Source organism: Lissotriton helveticus, chromosome 9 (genome assembly GCF_964261635.1).
Source record: "Lissotriton helveticus chromosome 9, aLisHel1.1, whole genome shotgun sequence".
Classification (NCBI taxonomy): domain Eukaryota; kingdom Metazoa; phylum Chordata; class Amphibia; order Caudata; family Salamandridae; genus Lissotriton; species Lissotriton helveticus.
Genome location: NC_136070.1, coordinates 333,781,783 through 333,795,984, shown reverse-complemented (window position 1 = coordinate 333,795,984; position 14,202 = coordinate 333,781,783).

Here is a 14,202-nt window from a genome sequence, read left to right as displayed (position 1 = left end):
TGTTGATGAAAAGGCCACAAGGAAAATTATTTTGAAAAAGATGAGAAGCCTATGAACTTTTATTTTGAAAGGTTTTGAAAAGAACTGCCAAAAGTGACTCTGTGGAGAGGTTTGCTAATGTGCCACGGAAGCTCAGAACGAGAAGCTTAAGGTTGAAAGGAAGAGACGTGACAGATTTTTTATTGCTTGAACTTCTTTGCTACAAAATGTAGCAGCCTAAGGAAGTGCTGCCAAGACTCTGTGCATGAACAATGAGCTAGTGAATAAGCCCGGACATGAGGAAGAAGATGTCACAATTTACTGTGGCATGAGGTGGCTCAGCCAATGGAGAGCTAGAATTCAACTGTTGGAATGTGAAAATGGCTAGATTAGCTTTAGTTTTAGGGTATAAGAATGGGCTCAAAGAACAGACATTTGGCTTACGCTCTTGATTCCTGAGGGACGTGTTATGCTGATGGACAACATACGTAAGGAAAGCAGTTTTTATTAAATACTTTATTTCTAGGCGATGAGGGTAGAGACAGAGAGATAGTTAGGGTTTGGAAATGCTTATTTTTACTTATTTCTGCTAATGAATAATATTTCTTGTATTATGCTCTCTTTATTAATGCTGAATAAACCTCTCTTTATGACATTTTCTAATGCTTGTTTAATAAAATTCCAAAACCTGATTTTTTCTAGATATGTTTAAATAAACTTTCTAAATGACAAGCTGGTCTTGTTTATTGTGGATAGTTTAAACAACATATATAGATCCTATCGCCTCATGATTCAGTCGCTCTGTTGTTGATATGGGCCTGGTATTGTATGGTAAGTTTGGTGGTAGTAGGTAGAGTCAAATATGCAAAATTTTGGTATGAGCGCTGGATCAATTTCCTGGTAGCATTCAGATGGTTTATATGTTGTTTTTAACATACATGTTACATGCATGACACATATATGTTGGTATATTCATAGGATCAATGTTTAACATATGTTGAGTTAGTGATGTTGTCAGATTGTTTAATGTAGTTGAAAGGGGTTTTTCCAGCAGTGTGAAAAATCCCAGATTAGCCATGGCAAAGAGTAGTGTAACGCTGTGATCAGGACGCTGTTATCAGGTTACACAGGTTCATTTGTTCTGCTTCAAAGGGTGATATCGCCGCATATCATCGTGTTGTGGACGTACAACACAAGTTTAGGGTTCTAGGTGTGTTGAGTAAAATTGTATGTATGATAGTGAGGATTGCCTAAGAAATTTGAGCATTGAGTATAGGGACTGTGAGCCTGTTTTAAAACTCTCTGTGAAAAGAGTAATAGGATATATCCAAACTTGTGTGAAGGGTAAGGGTTATTTTATCTTCTAAGGTTAGAGTACTAAGGAGGAAAAATAAGCGTCGTTTTCTTACTGACAAAAGAGATTTTCTTCTAAAGGTTAGAGTCCTAAAGAAGAAAATAAGTGTGCATGAATAGGGATTTCTTAAGTACTTATGAATGTATGTGTAAATGTGGTAGAAAATATTCTGGAGAAGTAGCGTCGTCTATTTCAAATGAATGAGTGAAAATCTGTGTGTCTGTGAAATTACTATCCTTTTTAGAGAAGCAGGCAAATGGTTTTGTTTTGTGTAGTCACTAATTGTATCAAAAGTAATTATAAAACGTTTTTAAAGCCTTCGAGTAAAGTCTGCACTGTTTAAATGGTATACAAAGTGATTAGCGCTATTCAAATAGTATTAGAAGCTTTACGATCGAAATTGTGAAGGAGGGGCCGATTTTGAGAACGAGAGCGTGTGGGGAGAGCTTGGAGCTGCAGCGGCTGTGTGCGTCAGAGCCGCCGCGTTCTGATTGGCTGAGACGTCCGGAGCGTCGGAGCAAAGCCGTGTTCTGATTGGTTGAGGCGTCCGGAGCGTCAGAGCAGGGCAGCGCTCTGATTGGTTGAGGCGTCCGGCGAATGACAGCAAGGCCGCGCTGAAATTGACTGAAGCATCGTCAACAACACTGTAATTGGCTGAGGCACGTTGTCACTTCGAAATAGTTATTTACATCTTGCGAATGTCCCCGTTCTGTTCTTGTTTTAATCGCGCTGTTGTTGTTTGAAAGGAAGTGTGTGGCGAGCGTTGCGTGCATTTAAAAAGGAGGGACTGAGCGCGAGAGAAAGAGAGAGACTGCAACAGCAATAGTATACTTCACAGCAAACAGCCGTGCTGTGATTGGCTAAGTCTCGCGAAAGCCGCGCTTTGATTGGCTCGACTATTTGCAGCTGCTGCGCTGATTGGCCCAGGCATTTGTTGTGCTGTAATTAGCTGATGCCCATTGTTTACTTCTGCTGAGTGTTTGGGTTTTGAATTTCTTAGCGCCAATGCCCAGAGTTTCATTTAGAAACTGTTTTTAACCTGATTTTCTTAGCGCTAATGTCTAGGGCTTCGTTAATATCAAAAATGATCCCTTCAATGATGATTTAAATGTACTTTAGGGAGGTGGGACTTGCTGCTGTAAAGTAGTGGATACCACAGTAGCTACCCTGGTAGGGACAACAGCAGCAGAGGTGTCCAGAGTAGGGACAGTGATATCGGCTGTTACAATATTGGGTAGTAGCAAAGCATTACCAGCTGTCAACAGAGCTGCAGATACAGCCACAGCAGCAACAGCAATAATAGCGCCAACAAAAGCTGTATATACAGCAGATGTGACAGCAGAAGAAATACTAGTCATCATTGCTTGAATAAAAAGCACTGTCCACTACAAAAGTGGCAACAGTAGTTACTATTGAAAATATGAAAGTATATCAAAAGCCATCACAGCTGTGATCTTAAAGCTGATTGACAGAGGGGGAGAGCGAAGGATCGTGCAGCGTAATTAAATTAAATGAATAAACATTACTGAGCCTTATGCTGGCTGCTGTATTAATCACAGGTGTAATTATAGTGTCCCACAAAGCTGCATATAAATTATTAACAGCAGCATAACAGCAATCCAGTACTAAAATAGACGAAGTGCATTAGGGAGGTTGCGCTGTGTTCCAAGGTGGTCGCGCGCAGAATTATAATTTAAAGAAAAAAAAAAGTATACCAAGTCCTTGTTTTGTTCTAAGGTGGTTCTGTCCTTGTTTTTGATTTATTAATTGGATTACTTTCATTGGTGCTTATAATTAGTTTATTTTTCTACTGCCCAAATTAAATTGAGAACATAGGAAAAAGAGAAAGTAAAATAAGACAAACGCTTGGCTTAGTGGACTAATTAGTGAATTTTGCATTGTGGTCAATTTTAATAAAAGTAAGTATTTTAAAATGAAGGATAATTATTATCTAAAGAAAGAGAAAATGATTTCTTGGTACCAGAAAATGAAAAATGTTGTTGCTAAATGTGAGAGCAAATTAATGATTCCCAAATTAGCGAATCTAAATAATAAACATGTCAGAGTAGAATTTATTGATCAGTGTAAAAATTATGTTGTAAATACAGATCAGGACAGAAATTTAAGCAAAACGCCAGAACAGATTAATGTAACGCCAAAAGTCCCGGTTCAGATTGATAGAGTCCCAGTTCAGACTTCTTCTCAACGTGACGCAACAGAAAAGTATGATGAAATGCCTAGAACTTCTGGAATTAATATTCCTGATTATGTGAATTGTACAAATGATTTAAAACAGTCAACGAAATATATGGAAGCAGTGACAGTCCCTGTGCTTAGAAAAGATGAAATTAGTTCTACAGTTTTAAAGGTCCCATTAAATTATGAAATTCAAAATTTTACTGAAAAACTTAATTTTAATGTACCTGAAAATGAGCTAGTAATGATTCCAACTCAGCAAGAGAGAGTAATGAATCCAGCTTTAGCTAGTGAGGACTCTGATGTTGACCTGATTGATTTGACACAGCCTGATGAGTCCAAATTAAAATTTGATTTAGAAGAATTAATAAATGGTACAATGAGTACAGACAGTTTGAAAACATATCAAGATGATGAATTGTTGTTTCTCTGCAAAGAAGTTACTTGGAAAACAAAAAACAAATATGATGCTGTTGAAGAAATGGCTTTTGATTTAGAAATTGATTCGAGCAAACAAAATCTGTTTCATAAAAATTACAGAATGAATTTTACTGAAGGGAACATTGAAAACTTGAACAAATCAGGTAGAATTGCCCATATAAAAGAATTAATATGGACTTTGAGAAAATGGGGTAATCTGAATAAATGGAAAACAAAATGGTCAAAGAAAAGAGAGAATGAGAAAAATGAGCTGAATCAACAGCTACAAATACAGCGACAGGTGGTGATTCAACAGAATGAGATACCTCCGTTGCCATTTCCAAATTATGTTAATGAGCAGATAGACAATACAGATACAGGATTGAGTAAAGAACAGGAAAACAGACCACAACGAATAAATGTACTAGCAGTATCTCGGAATGAATCTGATGGTCTTTTAAGTGAAAACATCCAAGTAATAGATGAAATTGATCCACAGATTAAAACAAACTTGACAAATGATCATGAATGTCAGGATGTATTAGAATTTCGCAAGAAGCCCAGAAAGGACATTAAAGATGTTCCTCTGCCAGAGTCAGGTTATGTCTACTTCACTGATGGCTCTTGTCTAAGAACAGAGGAAGGCTTTTTGAGAGCAGCATATTCTGTCTGCACAGTTGCTGATGTTGCTGACAGCGAATACGGTTATGGAGTTGTGCATGATCATGAACAGCTCTGGTCCCAAAGAGGTTATTTGACTTCTGCAGGTTCACCTATCAGAAATGCAAATTTAATTAAAGGATTGATTGATGGCATTCAGTTGCCAGTAAGGATTGCTGTCGTGAATTGTGCAGCATACAAAAAGAATGATGAGCATGCTTTGAGTTCACTATTACTAACATCTGTAGTTGAAACATGACAGGGAGTCAAAGATATACAAGATGAAGCAACTCATGAGGAGAAAAACACATGGTTGAGAGCAGAATGTAGACCGCGAGATTAGGATGAAATTTGGACACACAAAGATGGCAGAGTAGTTTTACCAAATAGCATGATTGCTGATATGGCCAGAATGTACCACAGTTTGGGACATATTGGAAGAGATTCAATGATCAAGCTTTTCAGAGGAATTTGGTTCAATACAAAATTTAGAATAATTGTAGAATTTCTTTACCAGAGGTGTCTGTCTTGCCAACAAGTGAACTCAATTAAAAAAACAGCTGTGGGAATGGGAACAAAAGGACAAGAGAGTGGTCCATTCACCAGATTACAAATGGATTTCATTGATATGGCACTGCATAACAAACGGTGTTATGTTTTTGTGATTATCTGTTTGATTTCAAGATGGGTTGAAATATTTCCTATGCGACATAATGATGCAATTACTGTTGCAAAGTTACCAGATGGTAGAAGATATATTGAAAACAGACTGTTAAAAATGATTTGTGAAGTTTTAAACATTGAACAAAAGCTCCATTGTACATATAGACCAGAAATTTCAGGTGTTGCGGAGAAAGAGAATGGTACTATAAAGAACAGAGATGTAAAAATGTGCCTAGCTACAGGTACAAAGTGGACAGATGCCCTTCCACTTGTTTTGATGTTTCTGAGAAGTACTACTGATAAAAAGACAGGCTTAAGCCCATATGATATTGTTATGGGCAGGGTCATGAGACAGGCATTCATACCAGTGGGAAGATTGATGACTATTAATGATAGCGTCAATTTGGAGTACTGCAGGAATTTATCAGATGTAGTGACTTCTGTGTCCAATCAGGTGGGAACTGAAGTAAGGACAAGAGAAAAAGAGCAAGCACATGATCTGTCACACGGTGACTGGGTGAGAACAAAAGTTCACCAAAGAAGAAACTGTTTGGTACCTAGGTGGCAGAAAACAGGACAGATTATTCTTGTCACTACAAAAATAGTGAAATACAAAGGCATGAAGAGGTGGATAGAGGTTAGCAACACCATTGGTGTACCTACACCTGAAAATTATGATGAAGAAAGTGTCACCACTGCTAATTCAGATTCTGAAGAAGAGCCTGAAAGAAATCCAGATCTTGAAGATCGACAGGTTGGTCTACATCTGGAGAGTTTGATTGAAAAACAAACTTTGAATGAAGAAGACTTGGAAGTTGTGACTGTAGATTCAGAAAATGATGAAGATCTGTTAGACAGAGAAGCAGAAGAAGAGTCTAATCAAGTTGTGATTCAAGACCAGGAGAGTATTGAAAAGCAGAAAAGAAGCTCTGAAAGCAGGAACAGGAATTCTGAAACTGGGAAGTTGAAGGTAATTGAAGAAGAAGAAGAAGATGAATTGCCAAGTACCAGCTACAAAGATGATGTTCCTAAAGATGCTGAGTAAAGAAGTACCTGAGTCTAGAGTTGAAATTTCTGACACTGAAACTGATGAGAGTGATGAAGATTCTCAAATAAGAAAATTCAGAAAAAGAGCTTGGAGAACAGAATGTAATGTGACCGAGCAAAATAAGAAATTATCAAGAAAGATGGTAATTGGCCAGGAGAAAATGAAGGCCTAAAATTCAAATTGGTACACAGATCAAAAGAAAAGATTGATGAAATATCAAGTCAAAAAGATTCTGAAAAGAAAAGTGAAGCAGGAAAGAAAATAGTGATACCTGTAGTGGAGGTAAATAGTAGCAGTCAGGAAGAGATTGAAGACAATAGTGACAATGATTGAAGTACTTACCTGTTAAAAATGTAGGTTTCTGTTTTTGGTATAAGGCTGAAGAAATTGTGTTAGGTGACACAAGGTCGAAGAAATTGTGTTAGCTGGAAAAATAACTTGTCACATAAGGTCGAAGAAAAGCTGTTAGAGGGTTGAAGTTGTAAAAAAAAAAAAAATGAAAAAGGGGGGGTGTTATAAATTTTTGGGAAAATTTAGACATTTTTTTAGACATTTTTAAAAATTTTGTTTTTTCTTTGCAAACTTAGTGAAAATGCTTAGTGAAAATGGCTTACGTTTTTGTAAAAACAATTCAAGATGCTTAATCTTAAAGAGATGTAAGATGTCTCTGATATATGTGCTACTAATAATTCTGCTTTGGTTAGTTTTAGTTGTTATTTCCTTTTTTGGAATTAACAAGGAGAAGTTTAAGGTCATTATGACAAGCAAAGCTTCAGCTAGTCAAGACAAACATAGTGTAATACTGACATCTTTATTAGATATAGTTTTTGCGACACTTTTGTTGAAGATCAGTTGCATGTTACACAAGAGAAAGAAATATCTGAGGAAATGAATAGAATTTACAAGATCAGAAAGGCATAAGAAAGAAAGATAGAACTGGAAGGGTTTCGTAAAACTCAATATGAGAGTTGTAGACAAACTGATGAGACAAGTCTTTAGGAATACTAACACAGGTGAAATCGAATCATGTTCATCTTAGATAAGAATTTTGCCAAATTTTTGGGTATGGTGTTTGGTGATTTTAAAATCACCAGATGAGGGAGTTGATGGAGCAGGTTAATGAACAATATTTTGTTCAGCCTTGTGAAGTCAAACTTCCATAATGTTTAATAAAACTAATATGTTTGCATGTATGTTATTAAACCAACCTAGAATAAAAGTTGCACTCACCAACATAAGGGATTAACATTATGTGCTCTATGTTGCAGCGAGTACGTTTTAAAAATAATTAGCTAACCTTGTTTGTTTGTCTATTGTCTTGTCAATATTAATTGTGGCTGTTTAATTAATGGCATGTGCCTATTTTATATATGCTTTTGTCTATGTGGTGTCTTTTTATTTTATACAGGTATGCGGGGAATCCTGCTGGACTAAGTGAAGAATGATAGATATAAATGCTGCTTTATTTGTTTGCTTCTGCTAGGTAATATAGACTAATGGGTTAATTAATTAGCAAAGGTGGGTGGGAAACAGAACAAATGTTTATTCCTTAATTAATTCATGTTTGTTTATATAATAGTTTTACAAATGAAGCTTAGAGATGGCTGCAGAAAAATAGCACACTTTAAAAAGTGACGCAAGAAAAAGGTGGCGCAGAAAACTGACGCTTTCTGAAAAGAGGCCTGTTGATGAAAAGGCCACAAGAGAAAATTATTTTGAAAAAGATGAGAAGCCTATGAACTTTTATTTTGAAAGGTTTTGAAAAGAACTGCCAAAAGTGACTCTGTGGTTTGCTAATGTGCCACGGAAGCTCAGAACGACAAGCTCAAGGTTGAAAGGAAGAGACGTGACAGATTTTGTATTGCTTGAACTTCTTTGCTACAAAATGTAGCAGCCTAAGGAAGTGCTGCCAAGACTCTGTGCATGAACAATGAGCTAGTGAATAAGCCCGGACATGAGGAAGAAGATGTCACAATTTACAATTTACTGTGGCATGAGGTGGCTCAGCCAATGGAGAGCTAGAATTCAACTGTTGGAATGTGAAAATGGTTAGATTAGCTTTAGTTTTAGGGTATAAGAATGGGCTCAAAGAACAGACATTTGGCTTACGCTCTTGATTCCTGAGGGACGTGTTATGCTGATGGACAACATACGTAAGGAAAGCAGTTTTTATTAAATACTTTATTTCTAGGCGATGAGGGTAGAGACAGAGAGATAGTTAGGGTTTGGAAATGCTTATTTTTACTTATTTCTGCTAATGAATAATATTTCTTGTATTATGCTCTCTTTATTAATGCTGAATAAACCTCTCTTTATGACATTTTCTAATGCTTGTTTAATAAAATTCCAAAACCTGAGTTTTTCTAGATATGTTTAAATAAACTTTCTAAATGACAAGCTGGTCTTGTTTATTGTCGATAGTTTAAACAACATATATAGATCTTATCGCCTCATGATTCAGTCGCTCTGTTGTTGATATGGGCCTGGTATTGTATGGTAAGTTTGGTGGTAGTAGGGAGAGTCAAATATGCAAAATTTTGGTGTGAGCGCTGGATCATCCACGCAGTCGCGGTCGCGTTTCAGCCAGATGATATAGGCTTCATCAGGACATGGGTACTCTAGTAACAACAAATACAAATATTATCCTCTTTCTTACCTAAACAAGACAACACATTTCAGCTGCTAGAATTAAGACCTCTCCCCCACATGTGGAAATGCAGTGTCAATAGGTGATTCCATCAAGGGAGGAAAAAAGAAACAGATAGTCAAGTCCCAAACAAGGAAATCTCCAAAAACAAATAATAATAAAGTAAATCTTAATAATCCAGGAGACTCTCACAAAGAACCACAGCCACACCTCCAAAGGGTGAACAGCGCACACATGTGACAAAATCACAAAACTAAAGCCAAAGACATTTTTTCACCTTATATCCCAAAGTGTATTAATATATATACATGCCAAGTGTTGCAAAACATATCTCGTGTAAAATATAAATACCTAATCTTCACGGCCCTGGCAAAACCTAGTGCAGGTATCGCCGGCCAGCCCACACAACCACCCAAGAGGGTGGGGCAGGAACCACCGTCTCGGCTCTAGTCTCGAGAATTCTACATGAGGTAAACATATAGAGAGGCCAATCAATCACAGGGGAAGATCCACCAAGGGGGAAGTGGCCACATAACAGCCATCACTATCAACAGGCTATCTACACCAAGTCCCGGCGGGCATACCTTATATCTTCACTGTGTCCGCCCAGATAGAGAGAAAAATATATTTCAGCAGTGGCTCAAGTCTCACGGTCTTTCTACCATCATACCGGATCCCAGGAGAAAGAAGAAAAGAGGAACATCGTAAGTAAGTCGAACCTCTTTCCTCATTTACCCTCCACCAGAATTCACACGGCACTAACAAAAAGTGCACACATGCTGGAATACACTCATCTGAAATCTTTACTGAGTGCGTCCATCCACCTATCCCGCCATTTCCAGTTTAAAACTTAACAGATAATGGAGGTCAGTCGATCAAATGCAGGTCTAACACAGGGAGACGGGGTGGCTCAAAATACCCATACATCACGTGCCCACCCAATTCAGAGGGATCCGCTCTCAAAGCTACATATCGGCTAAATGACAAACTTTAATAACGACCCTCAAAGGAAGAGAACCGAGGGGCCATACCTGCCTGTCACTCCACTGTCATACCTGACACACTCCTCCATAATCTACTTTAATATACACGGACAACACTGCCCGCGCAGCGTGCTTGCATAAATATGCGGAGGGAGGAAAAGAAATTACCTTCAGTTTTCAACAAGGTCGGCGGCACGTAATTACAGTGCACGCTGCAGCGTCTCTCCAGTCAACCCACCAGAAAGTTGGAGGCGGCCAACCACGCGCATTCTAATGAAGCGTGTCATACGTCAGACGGTGCGCCCATCCCGCAGATAACACTAAAAAGGAACTACAAATCCCCAAGCATTCCCAAAGTCCGTATACTCGAGCCCAAGGCTCGTCAACCAGCACTAGAAGGTCACACAAGCTCAAATTATTTCGGGTAGAAGGCCAATCTCATTCAATCATGTAAAAAAGCACACACCAAAGGTTAATGCAAATAACTAAAAATTATATAGTAAATAAACATAGGATGACAAAATAAACAAAAAAAGCCCATAGTGACATCAAGAAATCGAGTAGCATCCACTAATACTCCTGCATTTCCACTACTGGGTTCCCATTCTAAAGGAGGCACCAATGCCTCACATCCCAAAGGACTAAACAGTATCGCAAAGGACGAGTGTCACTCATGTTCAATCTGTTATAGAGCACACTAAATACACATTATATACATAATAATGCCTCATCAAGAAAAAATATATATATATATGAATGTATATACACAGCATATCTACACATACATCAGTAATAAGTGCCATACCATATCGCAATCCATATTCACTCGATAAAGTCGACAGCAGAAATATACATAGTATAGAGATCAGCACAAGGGACAAATGGATTCAGATCAAAGCCCAAACTTCATCCCGCTCATTAAGTCCCTTCTCAGAAGTATGGTACCTCTCTATTAATCTTGCTTCTGTACGATTCAACTTAGTCTCTAGTTCTGTTTTATTTTTAGCCGAGATGGTAACTAAAACTGCCCAAGTCAACTCTTCTTCATTATGGTCTGCCTCCATATAGTGCTGCACTAAAGGCGCCCCAATGTACTTGCATCTTATGCGTGATTTATGCTGTCCTCATGATTAGATGCTCTCCCTTCAAAACACACTACAGGGCCCAGAGGTCCATCCATGACATTACACATCCTTCTTTCAAGTAAAGATCTAAAGTTACTCACAGAAAAGTCCCATATGTTTGAGACTAGCATGTCAGCTCATTCTCTCCCTCTACATGAAAAAGACACATGGGTAGAACCTCATCCTTTGTGATAGCAGCACAACCATGGAACTCTCTCCCATGAGACAAGACATATCCAAGCACTTGGAATCCAGGAAGTAGGTCAACACCTCAAATGGACCAATCAATAATTCATCCAGTCTCAATAACGAAACATAGGTCACCAGTGGACGCGGGACAATACCTACCCACAAACCAGAACCTATTCCCCTGCCCCACCAAGATGATAGATATGACTCCTGCACAACTATCTCTGACTCTTTCATTCTACTGCAAGCATAGGTGCAGCTACATTATCATAGTGACACAAGTGTTGCAATTTCCTGTTCAGCATGGAAAGCACCCAAACACAGCTTACCTATGGCGCACCAACAACCCATCCATTCCAACCAGACACGTCAATAAGATGAAGGTCAAGTGCCCCATTCCTCTTTGCTCCATTACACGCTTAAGTGGAGTATCAGATGACATGATAAAATCACCAAACACTTCTCACATGGGCCATACTACATTCCACCAAATTTCAGGCCAACCACTACCTGTAGTGTAACAAGCAACTTGTTTCCTATGGTACTACAGTACTTCATCAGGGGTGTGAAGCGCTCTGTAAATGCAAGCACAATACAATAGCCATCCACACACTCCTACAACACATAGACAAATACGCACCACTGTGCTTCACACTAATACCATCAAGCTTACACATAACCCATTCTCCTACACACACACACACACACTTCCAGACAGCATTCTCCTACAAAGAAAGAGGCAGCAACAACAAATAAGTGCCTACATCTGACTCCACACACTGTCCCACACTGTTATCTCAATTATAGAGACCACAGCCTATGTCATTTTTAAAATAGCGGAAATATCAACATCACGGAAACGTGTGGCTTCTGAACCAATCAGCTTGCATCCGTTTCAGGATCCATTTGATATATCATCATTCCTCAATCCCTCATTTCTCTCCAGTCACAACTCATTGTTGAGGTCTCAACTCTATTTACTTACTCCTCATCTATTATCACTGCTCAGTCCTCCTAGCCATCAGTCCTCGTAGGGATGCGGAATAAGACATGAGGACGTGCTAAAATGGATACCACACCAATACTAAACATGTCCCAATGTGTCTGTGGTATGAAAATTGTATATGAAAGTATTTACAACTAAATGTATTATTTTCCTTAAAATAATTACTTTATCCCCCTGTTTTTCACATGCTGTTCTGATCAATCAAATTCACGGGTGACACTCAGGCCCCTGAACAAGGAATGGCACATAGTTCTGCCAGCATGTTCTCTGTAATCCTCATTTTAAATATTTTCGAGAAGAGCAAAGTGAGTCATCAATGTCTATGGAAACCCAAGGAGCACGCAGGCTCGGTTGTCTTGGTTTCAGACCCAAACAAAAAATAAAACGTGAAAGGGATGCTAGTTGTGTACACAATATTCCTTCCATACACATTGGGCTGTTCCACGATGAAGCATCACATTTTAGTGGTGAAATATCTGTGACACTAGATACATGACAATGCCGCAGGGGTGTTTCCACAGGTAAATATGATTTTTTTTTAAATATTCACCATCTTTTTATTTATGGTTTTATAACCAGTTATTTACAGCAGGGAGTTACTGAAGGCTAGTCAACAAGGACGAACCACCAATAAGATCTACATTGTAATATTATGCACGTTTTTTCAACTTTTTCTTTGGCGGAAAACCTTGTTTCCTTCATATCACTAGCCCTGTTTCTTACTGTCTTTTTGATGGGAGCTTAAACAGTCAAGGTGATCTAAGTATTGTTGATAAAGACAAATTGCCTGAAAATGTGGTCTATTGGCTGCGACATGTTTAATCACATGGGTACCATTAGGAGTGCTGGCCCGTGAAGCTAGTGTGTCTTGTGATCTTAGGCACTTATTCACTAACAGAAGGCAGAATCAATGCAAAGCTAGATGGATAGAGAGCTATGTGAATGACGCTTGATGGCTGCTAATGAGAACCGCGTCATGAGATGGATGAGTTTGTGCTAGTTGCACAATGTACGGCCATGAAGGCAGTGGCACATTTACATACAGGCCCTAGAAGAGCGAGCTGCAGCAGCATACCAGGGAAGGGAACTCTAGGATGTTCTTTATTTAGTTAGAAGAGGTACAAATAACAAGCACTGGCAAAGCTAATAGGTTTTGCTTTTGGGACCTTAAGGGTGACCAACTGGCATGGGTGCAATTTCAGGATGATGAGTGCAAAAATTTAGGGCAAAGGGTCAAAGCTCAGGACAGAAATTCAGGGCAGAAGGTCAAAACTCAGGACAAAACTTTAGGACAAAAGGTCCGTTTTACAGACACATCAGAGGAGGCCGTGCATTAGTATATAAGTAAGTAAATAGACAACCACATAAGCACAAGTCAAAATAAGTTTATATTAGTATGAGACAATCATGCACTTCACTGTTTTTTGGTATGCGTTCAGCTTTGAGCAACTGTGCAGGTCATTTTGTGGTATTTCATATGATTATAATCGTTTTATATGGTTACTGCACTGGGTTGTCCAGTCTGATATTTTGTTTACAGTTCATGGTTCTGGGCAGACATTTTTGGTGAGAGAAGTGGTCAGGAAGATCTTCTTGGATGGACTTTGTTACTAGCATGCCCTGGCACAGTACTGAGTGATGGATAAGACCCATAGTGGATAGGTCTTCTGTGGCGGTAAGAGCATCCAGGAAAAGGGAGTTATTAACCAGACTGCATGAGCTATAATTGGCTGCACACTGCTGAGTCTTATGGCATTATTGTGGGTCAGAACAGTTAGATAGGAGTTGACATTACTATCTAATGCCCTGGCTAGCCATATATCAGCCCTCCTTATTTTACCTGTATATTGGAAATAGTATACTGATTGGACTGTTTCATTTCTGTGAGTGGTAAACTGCAGATTCTCATTGATGCACAGAAGTGTGCTAGAGG